Raw genomic sequence first — 22516 nt, 5'->3', positions numbered from 1 at the left:
GAGGCTTGGGCAAGTTGCTGTGGGGGGTGCAGGGCTGTTGATTGGGGTAGGGGTAGCCAGGTGGAAAGCATGGCCAGCCATAGAAAAATACTTATTGGAATTCTCAATAATCATGGATTTATCGGTGGTAACTGTTTCCTAGCCTCAGTGCAGTGGGCAGCTGGGAAGAGGTGCTCTTATTCTCCATGGACTTTAAAGTGTCCCAGAACTTTTTGGAGTTTGTGCTACAGGATGCAAATTTCTGTTTGAAAAAGCTAACCTTTGCTTTCCTAACTGCCTGTGTATAATGGTTCCTAACTTCCCTGAAAAGTTGCATATCGCGGGGGCTATTCAATGCTAATGCAGTACGCCACAGGATGTTTTTGTGCTGGTCAAGGGCAGTCAGGTCTGGAGTGAACCAAGGGCTGTATCTGTTCCTGGTTCTACATTTTTTGAATGGGGCATGCTTATGTAAGATGGTGAGGAAAGCATTTTTTTTAAATAACCAGGCATGCTCTACTGTCAGAGTGAGGCCAAAATCCTTCCAGGATACCCAGGCCAGGTCGATTAGCATTTGACAGTGATGAGGGGTTGTCGTTTTACCGCAGACCGATTACAGACGCAGGCAATGAGGCAGTGATTGCTGAGATCCTGGTTGAAGACAGTAGAGGTGTATTTGGAGGGCAGGTTGGTCAGGATGATTTTTATGAGGGTGCCCGTGGTTACAGATTTGGGGTTGTACCTGGTAGGTTCATTGATAATTTGTGTGAGATTGAGGTCATCAAGCTTAGATTGTAGGATGGCCAGGGTGTTAAGCATGTCCCAGTTTAGGTCACATAACAGCATGAGCTCTGAAGATAGATGGGGGGCAATCAATTCACATATGGTGTCCAGGGCACAGCTGGGGGCAGAAGGTGGTCTATCGCAAGTGGCAACGGTGAGAGACTTGTTTCTGGAAAGGTAGATTTTTAAAAGTAGAAGCTCAAATTGTTTGGGCACAGACCTGGATAGTAAGACAGAACTCTGCAGGCTATCTCTACAGTAGACTGCAACTCTGCCCCCTTTGGCAGTTCTATCTTGCCGGAAAATGTTATAGTTAGGGATGGACATTTCAGGGTCTTTGGTGGTCTTCCTAAGCCAGGATTCAGACACGGCTAGGACATCCGGGTTGGCAGAGTGAGCTAAAGCAGTGAATAAAACAAACTTAGGGAGGAGGCTTCTAATGTTAACATGCATGAAACCAAGGCTTTTACGGTTACAGAAGTCAACAAATGAGAGCACCTGGGGAATGGGAGTGGTGCTGGGGGCTGCAGGGCCTGGATTAACCTCTACATCACTAGAGGAACAGAGGAGGAGTAGGATAAGGGTACGGCTAAAGGCTATAAGAACTGGTCGTCTAGTACGTTCGGAACAGAGAGTAAAAGGAGCAGGTTTCTGGGCACGGTAGAATAGATTCAAGGCATAATGTACAGACAAAGGTATGGTAGGATGTGAATACAGTGGAGGTAAACCTATGCATTGAGTGACGATGAGAGAGATATTGTCTCTAGAAACATCATTTAAACCAGGTGAGGTCACCGCATGTGTGGGAGGTGGATCTAAAGGTTTAAGAAAAATAAGAGTAAAAAAAAAAATTACTAAATAAACAAAAGTTTTAAAAAGTAATGTGCGGGGGTACAGGTTAGTCGAGGTAATTGAGGTAATATGTACATGGAGGTAGGGGTAAAGTAACTATGCATAGATAATAAACAGCGAGTAGCAGCAGTGCAAAAAAAGGGGAGAGCACAGAGCGAGAAAAAAAGACCTCAACTAGGCCAGGCCAGGAGAGTGGAAGAAGTGCCAGGGGGCTGGTGGGGTGGATTAGTCAGTGGGCACTATAAAAGTGGATGTACCAGGGTTTTAGGCCTGGTTTGAAGTAGTGGCTGGGGGGAGTTGAGGGGGGCTAGGGAGATGGTCAAAAGGAGCATTTGGGCAGATGAAGAAGTCATCATCATTATTAAGCAGCTGGAAGTTTACTGTCCAGTTATAAAAGTCATTTCTAAATTAGGGGATGGGGGAGAGCATGTGAAAGGGGAGAAGGGCTCAGAGTGGCTGAGAAGGTCTGAGGGCAATGCAGAGTAAAGCTGTGGCCTGTGGGTCTGAGGGACACTGTGGGACTGGGGGGAAATTCATTAGGGGCACAGCCCAGCCTTTGTTCTGGCAGTAGGTTGATTGGAGCGCTGACCTTGCCTCCCAGCCTGCCCTGCACACTCTGCTCTGACTGACCCAGTGGAGGATGAGTTTAAGGGCAAGACATTTAACCTTCAACTAAATTCCAACCTCAGCCACAGCAGACAAAGGTTGGCATAATTTATTAGGAAAGGCTTGCCTAAACAGCCGCTATTAGGATGATATAGATGCTGTACAAACTGAAACAAAGAGTTGAAAAACGGGAGGAGATTTTGTCAGCTCTACGTGAAAAGTCCGTTTCTGGTTCTGATTCTGATGAGTACAGTTTTGGCCAAAAGTTTTGAGAATGACACAAATATTAATTTCCACAAAGTTTGCTGCTTCAGTGTCTTTAGATATTTTTGTCAGAAGTTACTATGGAATACTGAAGTATAACTACAAGCATTTCAAAAGTGTCAAAGGCTTTTATTGACAATTACATGAAGTTGATGCAAAGAGTCTGATCCCCTCCCCCCATCCCCTTCTTCTCCAAGACCTCTGCAATCCACCCTGGCATGCTGTCAATTAACTTCTGGGCCACATCCTGACTGATGGCAGCCCATTCTTGCATAATCAATGTTTGGAGTTTGTCAGAATTTGTGGGTTTTTGTTTGTCCACCCGCCTGTTGAGGATTGACCACAAGTTCTCAATGGGATTAAGGTCTGGGGAGTTTCCTGGCCATGGACCCAAAATATTGATGTTTTGTTCCCTGAGCCACTTAGTTATCACTTTTGCCTTATGGCAAGGTGCTCCATCATGCTGGAAAAGGCATTGTTTGTCACCAAACTGTTCCTGGATGGTTGGGAGAAGTTGTTCTCGGAGGATGTGTTGGTACCATTCTTTATTCATGGCTGTGTTCTTAGGCAAAATTGTGAGTGAGCCCACTTCCTTGGCTGAGAATCAACCCCACACATGAATGGTCTCAGGATGCTTTACTGTTGGCATGACACAGGACTGATGGTAGCGCTCACCTTGTTTTCTCCGGACAAGCTTTTTTCCGGATGCCCCAAACAATCAGAAAGGGGATTCATCAGAGAAAATGACTTTACCCCAGTCCTCAGCAGTCCAATCCATGTACCTTTTGCAGAATATCAGTCTGTCCCCGATGCTTTTCCTGGAGAGAAATGGTTTCTTTGCTGCCCTTCTCGACACCAGGCCATCCTCCAAAAGTCTTTGCCTCACTGTGCATGCAGATGCACTCACACCTGCTTGCTGCCATTCCCCAGCAAGTTCTGTACTGGTGGTGCCCCGATCCCGCAGTTGAATAAACTTTAGGAGACGGTCCTGGCGCTTGCTGGACTTTCTTGGGCGCCCTGAAGCCTTCTTCACAACAATTGAACAGCTCTCCTTGAAGTTCTTGATGATCCGATAAATTTAGGTGCAACCTTACTGGCAGCAATATCCTTGCCTTTGAAGCCCTTTTTGTGCAAAGCAATAATGACGGCACATGTTTCCTTGCAAGTAACCATGATTGACAGAGGAAGAACAATGATTCCAAGCACCACCCTCCTTTTGAAGCTTCCAGTCTGTTATTCGAACTCAATCAGCATGACAGAGTGATCTCCAGCCTTGTCCTCGTCAACACTCACACCTGTGTAAACAAGAGAATCACCGACATGATGTCAGCTGGTCCTTTTGTGGCAGGGCTGAAATGCAGTGGAAATGTTTTTTTGGGATTCAGTTCATTTGTATGGCAAAGAGGGACTTTGCAATTAATTGCAATTCATCTGATCACTCTTCATAACATTCTGGAGTATATGCAAATTGCAGCAGACTTTGTGAAAAATTTAATTTGTGTCATTCTCAAAACTTTTGGCCAGGACTGTATATAATGTTGGTATAATTTCTTTGCAAAACACAAAAAAATGCATTCTAGGCAGCTAAATCTAAACAATAATGAAGATTACAAAATTAATTTAAATGCACATGGTCAAAATGTCCTAAGCAAAATACCAGACTTGACCTTTTTGCTATCAGTTTAGCTATGTTATTGTGAAAAAATACCCTACTACAGTTTCACTTAGTGTTCTATTTTCAAAAACACAAATTTCTGCTTTCATTTCAGGCGTTGTTGACAAACTCAATCAATCCCCCTCCAAGGAACTGTTATAAAATCTAACCTCATTTACTGCATTTCCACACAATTTAAAAACGAAAGAAATGCAATTTGGAGAACAGTAAAAATAAGCCACATTGACCCGACATATCCAGAAAATGTCTGCTTTCATTTAATGTAATTTCAGGCCTGGTGGACAAATTCAATTAATATGGGGGAATTACTGATCATTTACAATGCTGTGGCTCGCTGAGTAAATCTAATAAAATGGAAGCCCTGCGAGTGAACCCACTCAGGATTTTACAATGCTGCCCAGCCTGGGGTGAACACCAGGGTTGTGTGTTCGATTCCCATGAGGGGCCAGTACAAAAATGTATGCACTCACTACTGTAAGTCGGTCTGGATAAGAACGTATGCTTAAACGACAAAATGTATGTAAACGTAACTCTATTTGGACAAGAGCCTTAATGTATTTAATCAGTTATTCAGAGCTGCCATATTGACAGAGTAAACATGGAGTTCCAGTTCACCCATCTGGCCTTAGTAATGGTTCTTACACAGGCCGTCAGTATTACTGATCATTACAATGCTGTGGATAGCTGAGGAAGCCTAATAAAATGGAAGCCCTTTCTAAACACTTCTACATTAATGTGGATGCTTTACGGATATTCCTGAATGAATTGTGAATAATAATGAGTGAGAAAGTTACAAATGCACAAATATCATACCCAACCAAAAATGCTAACCTCCCCTGTTATTGTCATGGTGAGAGGTTAGCATGTCTTGGAGGTATGATATTTGTGTGTCTGTAACTTTCTCACTCCTCATTATCCACGATTCATTCAGGGCTATCCGTAATCATGGTAGCATCCACATTAATGTAGAAGTGTTAAGAAACATATTCTATTCTTATTTACAATAGAAGTGACTCCAAAATGACACAATACATTATTTACCATTAATTTCTATTCGGCACAAAATAATCTGAAACACAAACAAAACAAACAGCAAATACATCCAACAAATGTGAAGAGTCAAGCATGTAGTCATTGCATACTATGAATATGGGACTAAATAATGAACTTTTTACTGCTTGTGAATTGGTCCCAATACATTTGGGACCCTAAAATGGAGGGACTATGTACAAAAAGTGTTGTAATTTCTACACAGTTCACCCAATATTGATGAAAATACCCTCAAATTAAAACGGACAGTTCGCATTTTAACGTCATAGTCACTGTATCATTTCAAATCCAAAGCTCCCGGAGTACGGAGCCAAAAGGACAACAAATGTGTCACTGTCCCAGTACTTTTGGAGCTCACTGTATATCAATAGTTCCTCCATTCTTATTAATGAGATGTCCAAACAGACTACTTTAGAACCTTTCTGAATGGACATAGAGAGAATTAGCAAACTCACACCATCAATCAAAGCCACCAGCTCATCTCAGACACAAGAGCAGATCACATTTCTCCTTTCCTAAAAACATATAAATCTAGGCCTACCATCAAATCCTGGCTGTATGCTATCAGAAAGTAGGCAACATTAGGATAATGCTAAAACAATGAAGGAAAGGAAAAGTGTGAAGGGGAGATAGAGAGACAGCTATATATTTTTTGTGTATCTGTCTTGCATAGCAGAGGTGGTCACCTAAATTCACTGTAGTATCCAAGCCTAGGCTGGTGGTGATAAATTGATACATTGCAGCACTGATGCATTATAAACATAGCCTACAGGACAGACAGAGACAAATGCATGCATTCATTCATTCAAACAACAAACATGTCAAATGGCAGAACACTTGTCACGGGGAACACTTGCAATTGGTTGAACCAAAGGTTCAATAGGGGAGACACTAGCCCAACATGTTTGTGGCATCCATGTTCCGTTTACACACAGTTGTTCGGAGAAACAGATTGCTAATTATAATGAACAAAATAAAAGTGTTGGTCCCATGTTTCATGAGCTGAAATAAAAGATCCCAGAAATGTTCCATTCACACAAAAAGCTTATTTCTCTATAATGTTGTGCACAAATTTGTTTACATCCCTGTTAGTGTGCATTTCCCCTTTGCCAAGATAGTCCATCCACCTGACAGGTGTGGCATATCAAGAAGCTGATTAAACAGCATGATGATTACACAGGTGCACCTTGTGCTGGGGACAATAAAAGCCCACTCTAAAATGTGCAGTTTTGTCACACAACATAATGCCACAGATGTCTCAAGTTTTGAAAGAGTGTGCAATTGGCATACTGACTGTCGGAATGTCCACCAGAGCTGTTGCCAGAGAATTTAATGTTCATTTCTCAACCATAAGCCGCCTCCAATGTCATTTTAGATCATTTGGCAGTATGTCTAAATGGCCTCACATCCGCAGACCATGTGTAACCCCGCCAGCCCAGGACCTCCACATCCAGCTTCTTCACCTGCAGGATCGACTGAGACCATGCAACTGTGGGTTTACAGAACTAAAGAATTTCTGCACAAAGTGTCAGAAACCGTCTCAGGGAAGCTCATCTGCATGCTCGTTGTCCTCACCAAGGTCTTGACCTGACTGCAGTTTGGCGTCATAAGCGACTTCAGTGGGCAAATGCTCACCTTTGATGGCCACTGGCACGTTGGAGAAGTGTGCTCTTCACATGTTGTGTTTATATTTTTGTTCAGTGTAGCAGAGGTATGCCTCTGTCTTTCGTCTGTTTTCCATAAACAAGTGCTGTGACATAGAAATATGGCCATGTGGGAACCCTAACCCTACAAAGGTGTGTAGTAATTTAACTTCATTTTTTTTTTTTTTTTTTATGATATGAAAGATATAGTACTTTCCTTATGTTTCCAAAACCGTACCGCAAAAGATGCGTTTTAACGTTCAGAAAGAGCGTCGGGGCTTGTAACAAAACTCCCCCGACCAGAAGATACTATTGTCAATAGGCGCTAAAGGTAGTTAGCGTCTATGAATGAGCTAGGGGAGGCGAATGCAAGCAGGATGGAATAAAATATATAGGAAAACTTCCAAAACACCAAACGTAAACCTGGGAAATAACGCACAATCCTCCCCTGTGCCCAATACAAAACTTTAACCGTCTCATAGGACAATAAAAGTACAGTAGGCCTACCTTACAACATTAGAACATTAGAATGTGTTGCTGCCTTGCTATATTGTTGTCTTAGGTTCTCTCTTTATGTAGTGTTGTGTTGTCTCTCTTGTCGTGATGTGTGTTTTGTCCTATATTTATATGTTATTTATTTATTTTAATCCCAGCCCCTCTCCCCGCAGGAGGTCTTTTGCCTTTTGGTAGGTCGTCATTGTAAATACGAATTTGTTCTTAACTGACTTGCCTAGTTAAATAAAGGTTAAATAAAATAAAAGAACATCCCAGGCTTCATTTTCATCAATATCATGGAAATCATTACATGTGATATAAGAACATTGCGAATGAAAACATGGGTAATTCACTGGTGAGTTGAGATCAAGGGACAAGGGTTCCGGTCTCGAAGCACAGTTTTGGCTGCTCCTACAGTTTTGCTTCGGTACTGCAGTGTAACTGACGCCTGGCCGAAAAATACAATTTCCACGGCCACATAGAGAAGTCAGATTAGAAAAGTCCTAATACGATACCTTAGTCATCACCTTTGTGCATAAAACATATTTTATTCATTACTCACAACCGAAGATATTAACATTTTATATTTATCCAATGTCTGCCATATTTTTGGATGACGTCGCACTTAGAGCTAGTGCCTATATGATGTCGGTCCATATAAACCGGATGCAATCCAGAAATAGACCGTCCATGAATCGGTGTATGTGAATTTAAGTAGATTACCTTGAAAACACCTGGCGGACATCTTGGAAGCAGTCTCCAGTTCTTACTATACCTCAGTGGTTGAGATCAGTTGTTTTATATGGCTCAGCGCTGCCAGCCAAGCACCATTGAACTTTTATTTTTATCTACAGCAACAGTTTCTGAATGTAACAGGCGTGTTGCTGCAATTTCAGGTAAAAACTCAATAAAACTAGCATCAAATATAAGGAAAATGTCTGTACATTTCAGCTGTTTCAAAAACATTATTCTGCTATTGAGATTTTTGCTGTTGAAGTATTTGACTTAACAAGACAATTCTGTTCACACTGCCCTGCTTGGAGGGGCAACTGTCAGGTGACTGTCGTGCACTACCTCAAGAGGTAGCGGTCAAGACGTAAATTGTCTAATTCTTTGGATTTTTTCCCATAGCTCTCGAGAATATCCTTCTACTTTCATCAATGTAAAAAAGGCCATAATAAAGGACTTGACAGGAGAAAAGGAAAATAAAGTATCTCAGCTTGACTCACTTTAGTGGTTATGTACCCTGATAGCATCATCACAGCTAACATCTCCATTTGGGCTTCTGGTGAACACCTCACTGCTCAACCCCTCCCTAAACTCTAACCCTTTCATGGTCAGTTTGACCAGACCTGTCCTGTTCTGGCCTTCAATTGGTATTTAGACTGGCCTATTTGTTATGGGGAGGGAAATATTATTAAAACACTTTGTGTTATCAGATGACAGGAGGGAGCAGTGAGAGATGGAGTTCCGTTTCAGGTGACAGGCCTGGGCTGCACTTTTCCCCACACCTCAATCACTAACTGCATGTTGCTATTATATCATATAGCTATCAGTATAGGATAGTTCATATTAGTATATTCAGTTGTACTCAGAAGGCAACAAAAATATATCATGATTGATTTTTACTAAATCTGATCATATAAATCTAAAAGTAATGCTAAAATATCCAGACAACCTCTACCCTTTCAAAATGTTCAGAAACAGACCACTTTTGAGCACAATTAAACTTGATGAATAAATGCCTTTCGAAAATAGGAAGAAAGAAAGATAGAAAGAAAGGAAGAAGACACCTCACTGAATAGGACCCCTCCATCGATTCTTTCTTCCCTCATTCAAAAGTCCCAGGCCACCTTGAATTCATTTGAGTGACACATTGACAAATAACGTCCTTAATGTCCTAAGGAAGGAGCCTTACCCCTCTTTACTCCCTCCCCTCTTCACTCCCTTGAGAGGCGATCTGCTGTATCCATCATGCCTCTCTCCTGACCTCCAGGCACCTCTGCTGCATCAGTGCCGACACACACACATGCACCCCCACTACTCCTGTCCACCCCTAAACCCCTCCTGATTAATAGTATGTAGCCATGTTGCCCCTGGTGACTTGCCTGGATACCCATCCACCTCGCTCCGGCCAAACGTCATGCCCACTAATGTTTCACCTCCAAGATCAGTCTAGATTGGCTTCCTGCCCGACAACTTTTCAAACGCGAACACATTCATATCATTCTGATTGGCCACAGAAACCGATGGGTTGGGGCAGAGCCTGCCTACACGAATCATGAATCGCATCATTTTGACATCAGCAAAAATGCCTTCTAGGATAGCAGGTTATGAAGCGATAGATAGAACAGTGAAATTAAATTCAGGATGAGTTGTCAGGCAACCTGTTGACATGGTTTACACTTTAAATCCCATTCCCCCTAGCTGACCACAGCACAGCCAGGACCCACAGTGGTCACAGTGGCAGCAGGGCTTCTCCTCTCTTCTTCTTTTTGTCTTAATGGAACAATGGTGGCCGGGGAGGCCTTTGTTAGGCCATGACACAAACACAAACCTCATTGATGAGAACAGTGACAGTAAACCCATTCAGGCATAGTGGACACTTCTTAACCGGTATTGATCCTGCGGGAGACGGGATATTTTCCTGACAGATATGCCAGTCAGGGCTGAGAGGAGCTGAGTGGAGCTGAGGCTGTCTCTGCGGGTCTTGATGTGGGTTGAGAGGATAAATATGGGGGTTAATTAGTTACTGTGGGAAGTTAAGATGAGTTCTTGTTTGATAATGTTACTTATTTCCTTCTTTGTTCCTTTGCTAAGATTCTAAAAAGTTACATTTAGCCACACACAAGACACATGTGTATGATACAGCAGTTGATACAAAAGCACTGATTGAAACAACATTTCAAAACCTGCAGGATTTTGTTATATACATTTTTATATTAAAACACAATGCAAAAACGTACTGTACTCCACACTTAATAACCACAATGTGGTTTATATTGTAATTTCATCCGCTCTGTCTGTCCAAGACAACTGACCAGGACCATCTGCGAATGGATTGTTGAACTCTTAAATCCGGAAATGGATATTCTGAATGTCTAGGTTCTAGTTCCAATGCATCAAAACAGTGAGCAAGAGAGAAGAAAGAGAGAGAGAGAGAAGAAAGAGAGAGAGAGAGAGAGAGACCAACTGAAGTCATGATCCATAAACTTTCAGAGTAACATGACTTACAGTATCTCAGGCTAGAAGGATGGGAGAGAGACGGAGATACAGAGAGACAGAGACAGAGACCGATAGAGAGAGAACCTGCCCATGCCCCTGCTCTTCTCAGGTAAATATTTACTCTCCCTGAGAGAGAGAAGGGGGGAATGAAAGAGATCTGAGAGAGAGAGCTGAGAGAGCGAATGAGAGAGAGAGATGGAGGGAGAAAAAGAGATCTTCCCCTACTGTTCGTACAACAACTATTTGCACATTGTTAAAAACACTGCACACAGCTGATAATAGAACATTTGAAACATCCTTATAGTTGAAACCTTTATGAGTGCAGTGTTTTACTGTACATTTTGTTGATGTTGTCAGTTTTGTTTATTGTTTAATTCATTTGCTTTGGCAATGTGTTTCCAATGCCAATAAAGCCCCTTTGAATTGACAGAGAGATAAACCAGATGGATGGAGTGAGAGAGAGGCCATACTGTTTACAGGCCATACTGTTTCCTATTACTCACCTCTTGGCCACAGCACAGTAGACTATATGAATCCAGAAATTGACCCTTTCTCTCTCAACTCATTCACCGTCAAGCCACTAACACCTCTGTCTGATCACAGTCAAATGACGTTGTTCCTCAAAAGAACAGACATGGAAACAACCACACATTCACAGCCCAGTAAGCTGTACAACATCAGAAATTCATACAGATGGGCCCAAAACAGCACAGAAGATTACCAGAAAGCAACATGGAACCAAAATATCCAAACACTCTTAGATAACTTTCTGGATACAACATCCACTCACAGTAAAGAAGGCATCAACCCAGCAGTAAGTAAAAAAAAAAATACACATATAATATATATTATATTTAAGAAAACGGCAAAAGAAGCACAACTGAAATTGATAAAAAACAAAACAAAAAAGACCACAGATGACAACTGGTTTGACGCATATTGTAAAATTATAAGGAAAAAGGTTAAAACACTATCAAACCAAAAGCACAGAGACCCAAATAATGGTGAATTATGCCTTCATTAATGTGAGAACCAAACATACACTCAGAACAAAAAAGCACAGTACAACAGCAAGCAGTTGACACTAACTGAGGAGTCCATAAACACAAACAACTTCTGGCAAATTTGGAAAAAACTAGACAAATCTAAACAAGAAAAATTTGTGATACAAAATGGTGACATATGGACAACCCATTTTAAAACACTCTACAACACCGTTCAAATTGACACAAACACAGAACAATGCTAAATTCATGAAAAATGGAATGGATTAGAAAAAGCTATAAAGGACAATCAAAATCCATTTGACTCACAAATTACTGACCAGGAGCTCTATAAGAAACTTCAAGCCCTCAAATGTAAAAAAGCATGCAGACCTGATGGCATAGTAAATGAGATGCTCAAATTCCCTAGTGCAAAATGTCAATTAGCTAGATTAAAACTGTTAAATTTGATCCTGAGTGTAGGTTATTTTCCTGACATCTGGAATCAAGGACTCATAACCCCAAACTTCAAGAACAGAGACAAATTTGACCCTAACAATTAGAGCCATTTGTGTGAACAGTAACCTGGGGAAGGTTTTCTGTAGGATGATCAATGTAAGAGTTCTAAGATTCCTTAATAAGCCAAATTGGATTTATACCAAAACATCTCACGACCGATCATATTTACACCCTACACACCCTAATAGATAAACATGTACACCAAAATAATACCAAAATGTACGCTTGCTTTATCGACTTCCAAAAAGCATTTGATTCTATTTGGCATACAGGACTGTTGTACAAAGTTATTGAAAGTGGTGTAGGGGGTAAAACATATGACGTAATTAAACTGGCAATATGTGCAGCATCAAAATTGGCAAGAAAATAACAGAATTCTTTAACCAGGGGCGGGGCCTTCATCAGGGTTGCAATCTGAGCCCTGCACTCTTAAATTTTTACATCAACGAATTGGCCATTATTCTAGAAAAATCCTCAGCCCCTGGTGTTAGTCTCCACAATTCAGAGATGAAATGCCTGCTCTTCGCAGATGACCTATGCCTGCTGTCACCCAAAGCAGAGCCTGGACCAGCTAGAGCAGTAAACCCCAAAAATACTAAAATAATGATTTTTTGCAAAACAAGATTTCACCAAATGGGACAAACACCTCATTGAAAACCTGCATCAAATCAAATTCTATTAGTTACATGCGCCGAATACAACAGCATTTCACCTTACAGTGAAATGCTTACTTACGAGCCCCTAACCAACAGTGCAGTTTCAAAAAATACAGATAAGAATAAGAGATAAAAGTAACAAGTAATTAAAGAGCAGCAGTGAAATAACAATAGCGAGACTATATACAGGGGGGTACCGATACAGAGTCAATGTGCGGGGACACCGGTTATTTGAGGTAGTATGTACATGTAGGTAGAGTTATTAAAGTGACTGCATAGATTACAACAGAGAGTAGCAGTGGTGTAAAGAGGGGTGGTGGGGGCACTGCAAATAGTCTGGGTAGCCATTTGACTAGATGTTCAGGAGGCTTATGGCTTGGGGGTAGAAGCTGTTTAGAAGCCTCTTGGACCTAGACTTGGCGCTCCGGTATTGCTTGCCGTGCGGTAGCAGAGAGAACAGTCTATGACCAGGGTGGCTGGAGTCTTTGACAATTTTTATGGCCTTCCTCTGACACCGCCTGGTATAGAGGTCCTGGATGGCAGGAAGCTTGGCCCCAGTGATGTACTGAGCCGTTCGCACTACCCTCTGTAGTGCCTTGCGGTCGGAGGCCAAGCAGTTGCCATACCAGGCAGTGATACAACCAGTCAGCATGTAGAGTTCTGTAAGATTATCCTACATGTCCAGAGGAAAACTACAAAAAAATGCATGCAGGGCAGAATTAGGCCAATAACCACTAATAATAAAAACACAAAACATAGCAATTCAATTTTGGAAACATCTAAAATACAGTGACCCCCTCTCATATCATTACCAAGCCCTGCAATGCCAAGAGCTGAGAAAAGAAAATAGTCCCCTCATCCAGCTGGTCCTGGGGCTGCGTTCACAAACCTGTTCTACTAACACACTGAAGCCCCAGGACCACAACATCCAATCAATCAATCAGAATAAACCAAATTACAACACAGTCAAAACAAAACTGCATTGCTTATTGGGAAACACAAGCACAAAGCAAAATGCAGTGTTATCTGGCCCTATATCGCCAGTGCACCGTGGCTAACTATTTGACCATGGTTACTGATCAAAACCTTAGAAAAACCTTGACAAAGTACAGGCTCAGTGAGCACAGCCTTGCCATTGAGAAGGGTAGACACAGGAAAACCTGGCTCCCTGTAGAGGAAAGGCTGTGCAACCACTGCACAACAGCAGAACCTGAGACAGAGCTGCATTTCCTGACAAAATGTCAAAAATATAAAACAATTAGAGAGTGCCATTTCCCAAAAATTTGAAACCCTTATTCAAGGTTTCAAATACTTCTCTGATGAGGATAGGCTACCCGTCCTGTTGGGGGAGGACACAGAGAGCTGTGGGTTGGCAGCGCACTACATTGCTGCCTGCCATAAGATGAGGGACAGTGTCTGACAAACCAACCAACCAACCTGCACATGTCCTCTACATTGTTATTGTTCAATGGTTATTTTGACCCTTGGTTATTGTTGTTACTGTTGTCCTGTTGACAATATTGATTATTATTATTTTTATGTTGTAAATATCCAAAGTAAGCTTTGGCAATATGTACATTGTTACGTCATGCCAATAAAGCGAATTGAAAAAGTTGAGACAAACACCATTGTAAATACAACCTATATTTATCGGTTTGTTTATTTTCTCTTTCATACCTCAACTATTTGCACATTTTTACAACATTGCCAATAATGCCAATTGAAATGTCTATATTCTATTAAAACCTTTGTGAGTGTATTGTTTACTGTTAATTTCTGATTGTTTATTTCCCTTTTGTTTCTTGTCTATTTTACTTTCTTTGGCAATGTAAACATATGTTTCCCATACCAATAAAGCCCCTTTGAATTGAAACTGAATTGAGAGGGCTGAGAGAGATAAAGAGCGGCTGACTGACTGGGTTCTGGTGACTGGTCACTGTGGCCTTGGACTGGTGACTGGTCACTGTGACTGGTCACTGTGACTGGTCACTGTGACCCTCTCTCCCCTCCTCTCCTTTCCTCTCCAATCCTCTCCTCTCCTGTCCCACACACACACACCGCCTTGCCTTGGCAGGCCTGACGCTGTCATGACCTTAGGCTTCAGTACACATTGTTTGTGTGGGGAGGCATTGTGAAATGACGTGGAAACAACAATGATTCAACCAATGTGTACCCAGTGGGACTGTGCTTTATAATAAGGAAACTGGAAGCATCATTAAATGTTTCTGGCTGTGGGATTGGCATCTCTACACAGACAGGATAAACACATACAGTAGACTCTTTAAAGTAGAGACAGTTCGGACGCTGTGTTTCTAAGCAGCACAGAGTGATTCAGGAGATTCACCGGCAATGGCTCATCCTTCATTCATTACCCTGCATTCAACATTGTGTGACTTCTAATAGAACACAACCTGATTCTGGTGGTTCATGACCTCACATCACCCACCAGGTCAGTCCAACATAGTTAATTAGTACACAGTATAAAAAGCATGGATGGATGTACATAGACTACCTAGATGTATCTTTTCTGTGGAAAAGGACAACTTCAAAAAACATACTACCAAACAAAATAACAGGATTCCTAGTCATCCTTCACCTTGGCACACACACTGGAAGGCTGACGGAAACCTCTTGCGTTGTTCTTGGCAACAGGCTTCCTGACAAATTACTCCGGCGGCATGTCCAGATAACTTCCATTAATTTCTACTGGAGGAGAATCTCAACTTTGATTTGAACTAGGAAGGGGGGGGGGGTCCTCTGAAAGCGGCTGAAGGGGACAAGGAAGGGGAGGAATGGGGTGTGAACTAGGGATTCCAGTGACAAGGGATAAGGTGCTGTCCTCCACCTCAGGCCCTGAGATATCCAGTAGGACAACAGGAAGTGACATCCATCACTGCCATCAATCACCCCGATCCACGTACACAGTCAAATGGGGGTACGTCTGTAAAAAATGTTTTACTAGTCCCTCATGGGAATCGAACACACAACAACACACAATCGAACATTGCAAGCGCCATGCTCTACCAACTGAGCTACAGATGACTTGGCACCAGGGCGTGAAGTGGGCTTGAACCCAGACCCAGCACAACAACTTCATGTACAGACACTTCAGGAGCAGGAGGGATCTGACTCATTGCTAAGACTAGTTGATAAGAACAGTTGCAATGTATGTTTACTATGGTCTCAGTCTCTTTATGACAAAGATAGTTGCAGCCCTTAAGCAATCATGGATTTTCAAGAAACAGGCCGTATGTGGCTTTGGTGAGAAACACCATATGCTCAAATGTGAACGAGTTCTGTTCTATTACGGAGAGAGGAGAGTCAAGTTCAATACAAAGTTGAATCTTTTTTTTGGACTCCCACTCATGAAGGCCCACTTGTCAGTCATTAGATTAAAAGTGGATTCGGGGAAAAGTCAAGGAGGAGAAACAGGCTATGAACCCTTCTTTTTCAGGTTATACGGTTACTCTTCGTGCTTTGACATTTACATGACTTTTACACTGTCCAGTTTCTAAATATAAGAATTGCTGTCAACAACATAACATGTTGTGAATAATTTCCTGGTACAAAAAACTAAGATATAACAGCTGATCTGGGAGGGCTTTGCTTTAGGGAGGAAAGAAACCCCACCTCCAGCGGAGGGATCAATGCCCAAAAATGGAAAAGGTCAGTGACCTTTGAAATCTTCATTCAGAGGGAGGAGGGGCCAAGGCATTTGTTAGATTGGCTTTAATGATCCAATTGTGCAACTGTGTCATACTCTCTAATACAATATATAGAGTCAATTTGACCCTTCCCTCCCTCCCCCCGAAACATCTCACCCATCCTTTCAGCTGTCTTGTTTCTTTCCCAATCACTCCCACGTGTTTTTAGCCTCTTGTCCTCCCTCACTTCCCCCCTCTAACACCACCTTCCCCCTCCAACCTATCCCTCCCTTCCTCCTCCCTTCCTTATCTTTTATCTCCCTTTGCTTTCATGCTGCAATTTGTAGCTGGCGCTAATCCACTAATAAGGCTTAATGTACTGAAAGGTAGACTCAGCGATATGACATAGATGCAGAAAGTAAACAGCATAATGGGTCAATTTCCACAACAACTAATAGCGTTGAAGCGCAACTTCTCAGCTGTTTTGGTGCCCTAGCTAGCGTGAAGCGAACCCGTGCACATGAGCAGATACTGTGTGTGAGAGCGAAGTCTTGCCTCTCGCTCATCTCAATATCTGTTGTACTGCTCGTGGAAACGTCATTTCGCTGAGTACCTAAAAAGCATAGTGTAGCAAGTCAATGGTTATATTCGCTGAGTCTACCTAAGAAGCATAGTGTAGCAAGTCAATGGTTATATTCGCTGAGTCTACCTAAGAAGCATAGTGTAGCAAGTCAATGGTTATATTCGCTGAGTCTACCTAAGAAGCATAGTGTAGCAAGTCAATGGTTATATTCGCTGAGTCTACCTAAGAAGCATAGTGTAGCAAGTCAATGGTTATATTCGCTGAGTATACCTAAGAAGCATAGTGTAGCAAGTCAATGGTTATATTCGCTGAGTATACCTAAGAAGCATAATGTAGCAAGTCAATGGTTATTTTTTCTATATACAAAATATGGAAATTCTAGGACCCCATAGAGAGCACTATATTATTTCTTAGCCTAATTATTAAGAAATAAGAAAATAATTAAATAACACAAAATGATCACGCCTCTTGGCCAACTGTAAGCATGAAAGCTACAGCTGTAATTTACAGCAATAAACCAAATGAAGGTAAGACTTCACAGAGAGAAAAAAACACATGTACTTATTCTGATTTTCAGCACATCTGGTTATTATAAAGACTATCAGTAGCTAGGTTTCCATTCAATTGGCGACAGATTTTCATGTGAATATTCTAAAATCCACGTAACGAAAATATGCTATTTTTCTCACCAGTTGTGAGTTTCCACTAAACTGACTTGTTGCAGATAAAAGAAATCAGTGAGTGATGAGGTAGTGCACACAAAATAAACTGTTTCGGTTAAGTTTTCATGTACTGAATAAACATCTAAAAGTGAAATGTGTTTCCATTGCATTTTCAACTCTACTGATGGTTTTGTCACATCTGTTGCGTTAAATAGCAAATGTGCCTACTCTGGTTTTGGCACATGCGCTTTGGCTAGTCTACATGATGACATTATTATGGATAGGAGCAATAATCTTTTTTTTGTAGTCAAGCATCGATCATCATGTCACCAGAATAAGACCCTCGATATTTATTGGAAAGGAGCATCAAGATCACTGTGCACTTTCACCACAAAATGAATCTGTAGCCTAATAAACTGCATGGTTTCCGGAATCGTAGTGGGAGATCCACACGCCATATCATCGCGTGACTCCAAGTTTACTAGGAAATGATGGTTATTATATTAATATTTGCACATAAAGGCGTTTCCACCGCCATATCTCGCATAATACATTTTACAGACACAAAAATATCCCACCATGTGTCGAACAAAATAAATATCTGTCGGCATTTATAAAATTGTACCGAAACGTCCTGTTTCCATCACAGCTGTCGTGCTTTTGTTATATATACGGCATGACTTTCCTTGCAGAAAAACTGTGGATGGAAACGTGGTTAGTGTAAATGTTTTTCTTTCTATCTTTTTTACACAGGGTTGACAATGCAGATGGGTTCCTGGCATTCTTGAACCCCAATAAAAAGGACAGGTTATTAAACGTTTACAAGCACCCATGCGGGAAGATGGCTGGGCCAGAAGAGCGACAGCTGGAAGAGGATATCTACTAACAACTCCAGTGTTGATTAGTTCTCAGATGACTTGTAGCAGGGCTCAAAGGTTATTGAACATTGTGGTTAACTAGACACCTGTCTGACCTAACTCTAGGTCCACTGACCTTACTTGTGCAAGTATGCTCGAGACCTCTCAACTTTAACATTTCATTGAATATTGTTGTCTCTTGGTTGACGCCCTGGAGATCGAAGGCAAATATTAATCAGAATGATGGTAGTGACATCTATGTGAAATATCTAACTCTTGATCTCTAGTGCTTGTTTTAAGGAATCCCCAAGAAGCGAACATGTATATTACAGTGTAATTACGAAAATAAAGTGCAACCTAAAAATCCATACAGAAACCACTCACTAACGTGGAGGTAGAAGCATATTTTTGAGAATAGGGGGAAAAAGTCCACGGCACTGTGAAATTAAACAGTACCATTTGTCAAACATTTATTCAAAATGTCATGTCGTGGCAATTTGATCAATGATGGTGTTTGTTTTGGAGACCATCTGTTTTCCAAGTCATCAGTTCTAAGTCAGAAGGTGTTAAGACAAAGATGAGGATTTCTCCTTGGCAGCTAACTGGATTTTGTCTCTCTTACTACCATAGTCATCATCAGATAAGCCCTTTATGGCCTTCAGCTCATCTTTATGGATAAGGATAATAAAGAGATTGAATTTGTTGGCTTTTAAAAACAACAAAAAACAGCAACCATCAATCTCAATATGTTTTGGTCTCATTACTTCTTTCATCATTTCAACAATGGAATTTAATCTAAAACAGTAGAGAGAAGAATTCTCAATATATAATCAGCATGGGCAGTTCATGTGGAACACTCCTTAATCTTATCATGATTGTTAATTGCCAAATGGTATGCATTTTTCTCTCTCTGTCTCATTACCTTTGTGAGTTCATTCCAATTCACCCTTCGCAAACTGATATATTCCTGGTGCTGCCAAGAGCAACAGTGAGTGGATACCAAAACCTCTGCATTCTTGACATTATTGGTAATCAATTGTTATGGATGTCTTTTTCTGTTATGACGCAGACTGCAGAGTTGACCCACCCCATTACACAATGGTTTGTCATATAACAGATAATGACAGACAGGGGTGGAAGATAGCCTTGTGTTTAGAGCTTTGGGTCAATAACTGAAAGGTTGCTAGTTTGAATTCTTGAGCCGACAAGGTGACAAATCTGGCAATGTGCCCTTGAGCAAAGCACTTGAACCAAGTTGTTCTGGATAAGAGTGTCTGTTAAATTATGTATATGTATTGTGATGAAAATATAATAATACTACCTATAATTCAATACAGGGCTTTAGAACAATACTGTCTATAAGTGGCTGATACAAAAGGGCAGAGAAGACATTAACAGTAGGCTAGAGATGAAACCAGGGAGACTCAAAAGTTGCTTATCAAGCCGTTACCCTGGTAACAACTGCCTAAAATAAGCATTGAGTGATCTCAACAAATGTCAGGTGGCTTTCAACTAAACCTTTGTCCCTCCCTGCAGGTTTTGGTAGCTGAAAAACAAAAGATCCTGAAAGACAGACCATGGATTATGAAGGAGAAGAGTCTAATCTTATTGTGACGACTCACTCACAGTATTAAAATCATAGCTGAATCAATACAGCACGTTATTGTGTTTCTCTGTTCTCATAAATTAAAGGATTGCTCCCGAGTGCTAGAGGCGTCACTACAGACCCTAGTTCGATCCCGGGCTGTATCTCAACTGTCCGTGATCGGGAGTCCCTTTGGGCGGCGCACAATTGGCCCAGCGTCGTCCGGGTTAGAGGAGGGTTTGGCCGGGGTAGGCCGTCATTGTAAATACGAATTTGTTCTTAACTGACTTGCCTAGTTAAATAAATGAAAATAACATAAGAGCTGAATCCTTATTTGAGATAGAGCACTCATGGCACGGAACTCTTGCAAGTTTCTAGAATATCTCATCAATGCAAAATTTAGGCTGCCTTCAAGCTCCTTCCATATTGCTCAAATTGGGATTGCCTTCAAAGCAGTTAACTGCTGGTGATTTCATAATGAAGCCGCACCATTTAGGAAAGAAAAAAGAGGGCCACAAACACAAGAGTTAAAAGAGAAAGAGAGTGAGAGAATAGAGAGAGAAACCTGTCTGCCACTGAGGAGGCTATTCTTATCTCCCTCAGATTAACTTTACATTGGTCCCTGGGAACAATGTCAACCTGTGACGAAGCCAGACCAGGCCAGGGCCAGCCCCCCGAGGGCCAAATGGTCAGCTCAGAGCTCTGCTCGGGGCCCCTGACTCTGCCGGAAAGCCCCTTGCCCTCACTGACATGGCCGCACGTGCTCATTCCTAAGCCACCCAGAGTTCATCATTATACACATCGGCCGATGACGCCAAGTGAATGTCATCAAAACTAGTGTGCTACAAGGAACTGCAGGCCCAGATAAAATGCAAAGGCAACTGATCATGTGACCTTGCTTTATCACAATCACAACAACATAGTGAGGGTATTAATTAGCCTTATTAGGGTAATAATTTATTGAGATGCAATAGATGGGAATATGAAAAACTGATGTTGGTTGCTGAGAACATATGGCTGATGAGACTTCACAACCATACCTGACTCAGTATTGTCTACTAAATAGTCCAAGGCTGTAGTCACACGTAAAATACAGAGCAGTTTGATGACTGACAACAACCCAATATTAGCTAGCAGTCCCAATTTGTGATTAGGTACTTTCTATTTCATTTTCAAATGCTGGTCCTTTTAGGACAGTGTGTCAAAAAGAAAGGTATTTGTCCAACCATAAATTGGGAGGAGGAGGAGGAGGAGGAGGAGGAGGAGGAGGAGGGATGGATAAATGGGAGGTATTGTGGAGACAGGAGGAAATTAGTTAACCTCTAGGACATGAAACATGGGAGACAGTACAGTAGATTAGGATGGACAGACAGATTTGTAAAGGCAGTAATTACAGTATCAGCTCACTGATACCACATCTCCTGGTCACTCCCATCTGATGTCTCCTCTCATTGCCCATCCAAACATACAACAAGATAAAGAAAAGGCAGCTTATTAGCCTATATTTCTATAATGGTTATTAGAGTAAGAGACAGAGAAAAAATACAATGTGGCATCATGGTATATTCTATCTGAGCAAATATATATTAGACAGAACATATTTGTTATTTCAATCTAACGCAATATAGAGTTGGATGAAATATAGACAGTCTCTCTCTCTGTCTCAACTTGACCCATCACCTTCCCATTCGATGGAAAGGAGAAAAGATCAAATTCCATGTATAGCCAGCTGTAAAACACATACATTTTATAGACCTACATCAGTCATTGAAAAAAGACTTACCAATTTGCAATTTCAGATGAGTGGATGTTTAAATGTCCATCACGCACGCACAGAATCGTTCGTTTATCTTGCTTTCTCTCTCTCTCTCTGAATCTCTCTCTCTACACGGCGCTGGCAGCTCCTGCTCGTCCTCTGAGCCACAGTTGACGACCGGGAGTCCTCCAAGTGACGTCAAGGAATTACTGCATGTAGCGTTTGGCTTTAGTGGGGAAATTGCTTGTAGTTCTTGTAATGAACAGCGCATATAATACAAGCAAAGAGTTCAGAACGTGCAAAACTGAAGCGCAGTCATTGTAGGCTATGCCTCAAATGCGCGCAAGAGAAGCAGTCCAGTTCAGTGAAAAAAATGGTTTCGCATTTTCAGAACTAGATCGTGGTTCCTCATAATTAATGATCGTTAAAGACATACATTTATATATATTTTTTCCACACCAGAAGTGTATTGTTTTCAACAAACAAAACAGTAGACTATAGTTTATCTCTAAGTCTTCCTCTTCATCGTTTTTCATTTTAATTCGATTTACATTCTACACAATTAAATGTTGGTTAACTTTGATTTATTTAATGTTTAATGTTTAACACAAATTGCATCATCGCATAGGCCTACATAAGTAGGACACAAACTATATTTACTGTAAAGCATACAAAATAAAAGCTGAGTAGAATACAAAG

The 22516-nt window shown here is 41.4% G+C and overlaps 1 protein-coding gene across 1 annotated transcript in view; it reads right to left on the bottom strand.

The window, feature by feature from the left end:
- LOC115157217 (GREB1-like protein) overlaps nucleotides 1–22192 on the bottom strand; it is an 83077-nt gene extending 60885 nt beyond the window's left edge. The window contains exon 1 of the mRNA XM_029705283.1: nucleotides 21845–22192. The gene's annotated coding sequence lies outside the window, so the exon portion shown is untranslated. The remainder of the gene's footprint in view (nucleotides 1–21844) is intronic.
- Between the last annotated feature and the right edge of the window lie 324 nt (nucleotides 22193–22516).

Source organism: Salmo trutta, chromosome 21, assembly GCF_901001165.1.
Source record: "Salmo trutta chromosome 21, fSalTru1.1, whole genome shotgun sequence".
Classification (NCBI taxonomy): domain Eukaryota; kingdom Metazoa; phylum Chordata; class Actinopteri; order Salmoniformes; family Salmonidae; genus Salmo; species Salmo trutta.
Note: the sequence above shows the minus strand (reverse complement) of the source record. Positions and strands in the feature narration are given on the sequence as shown.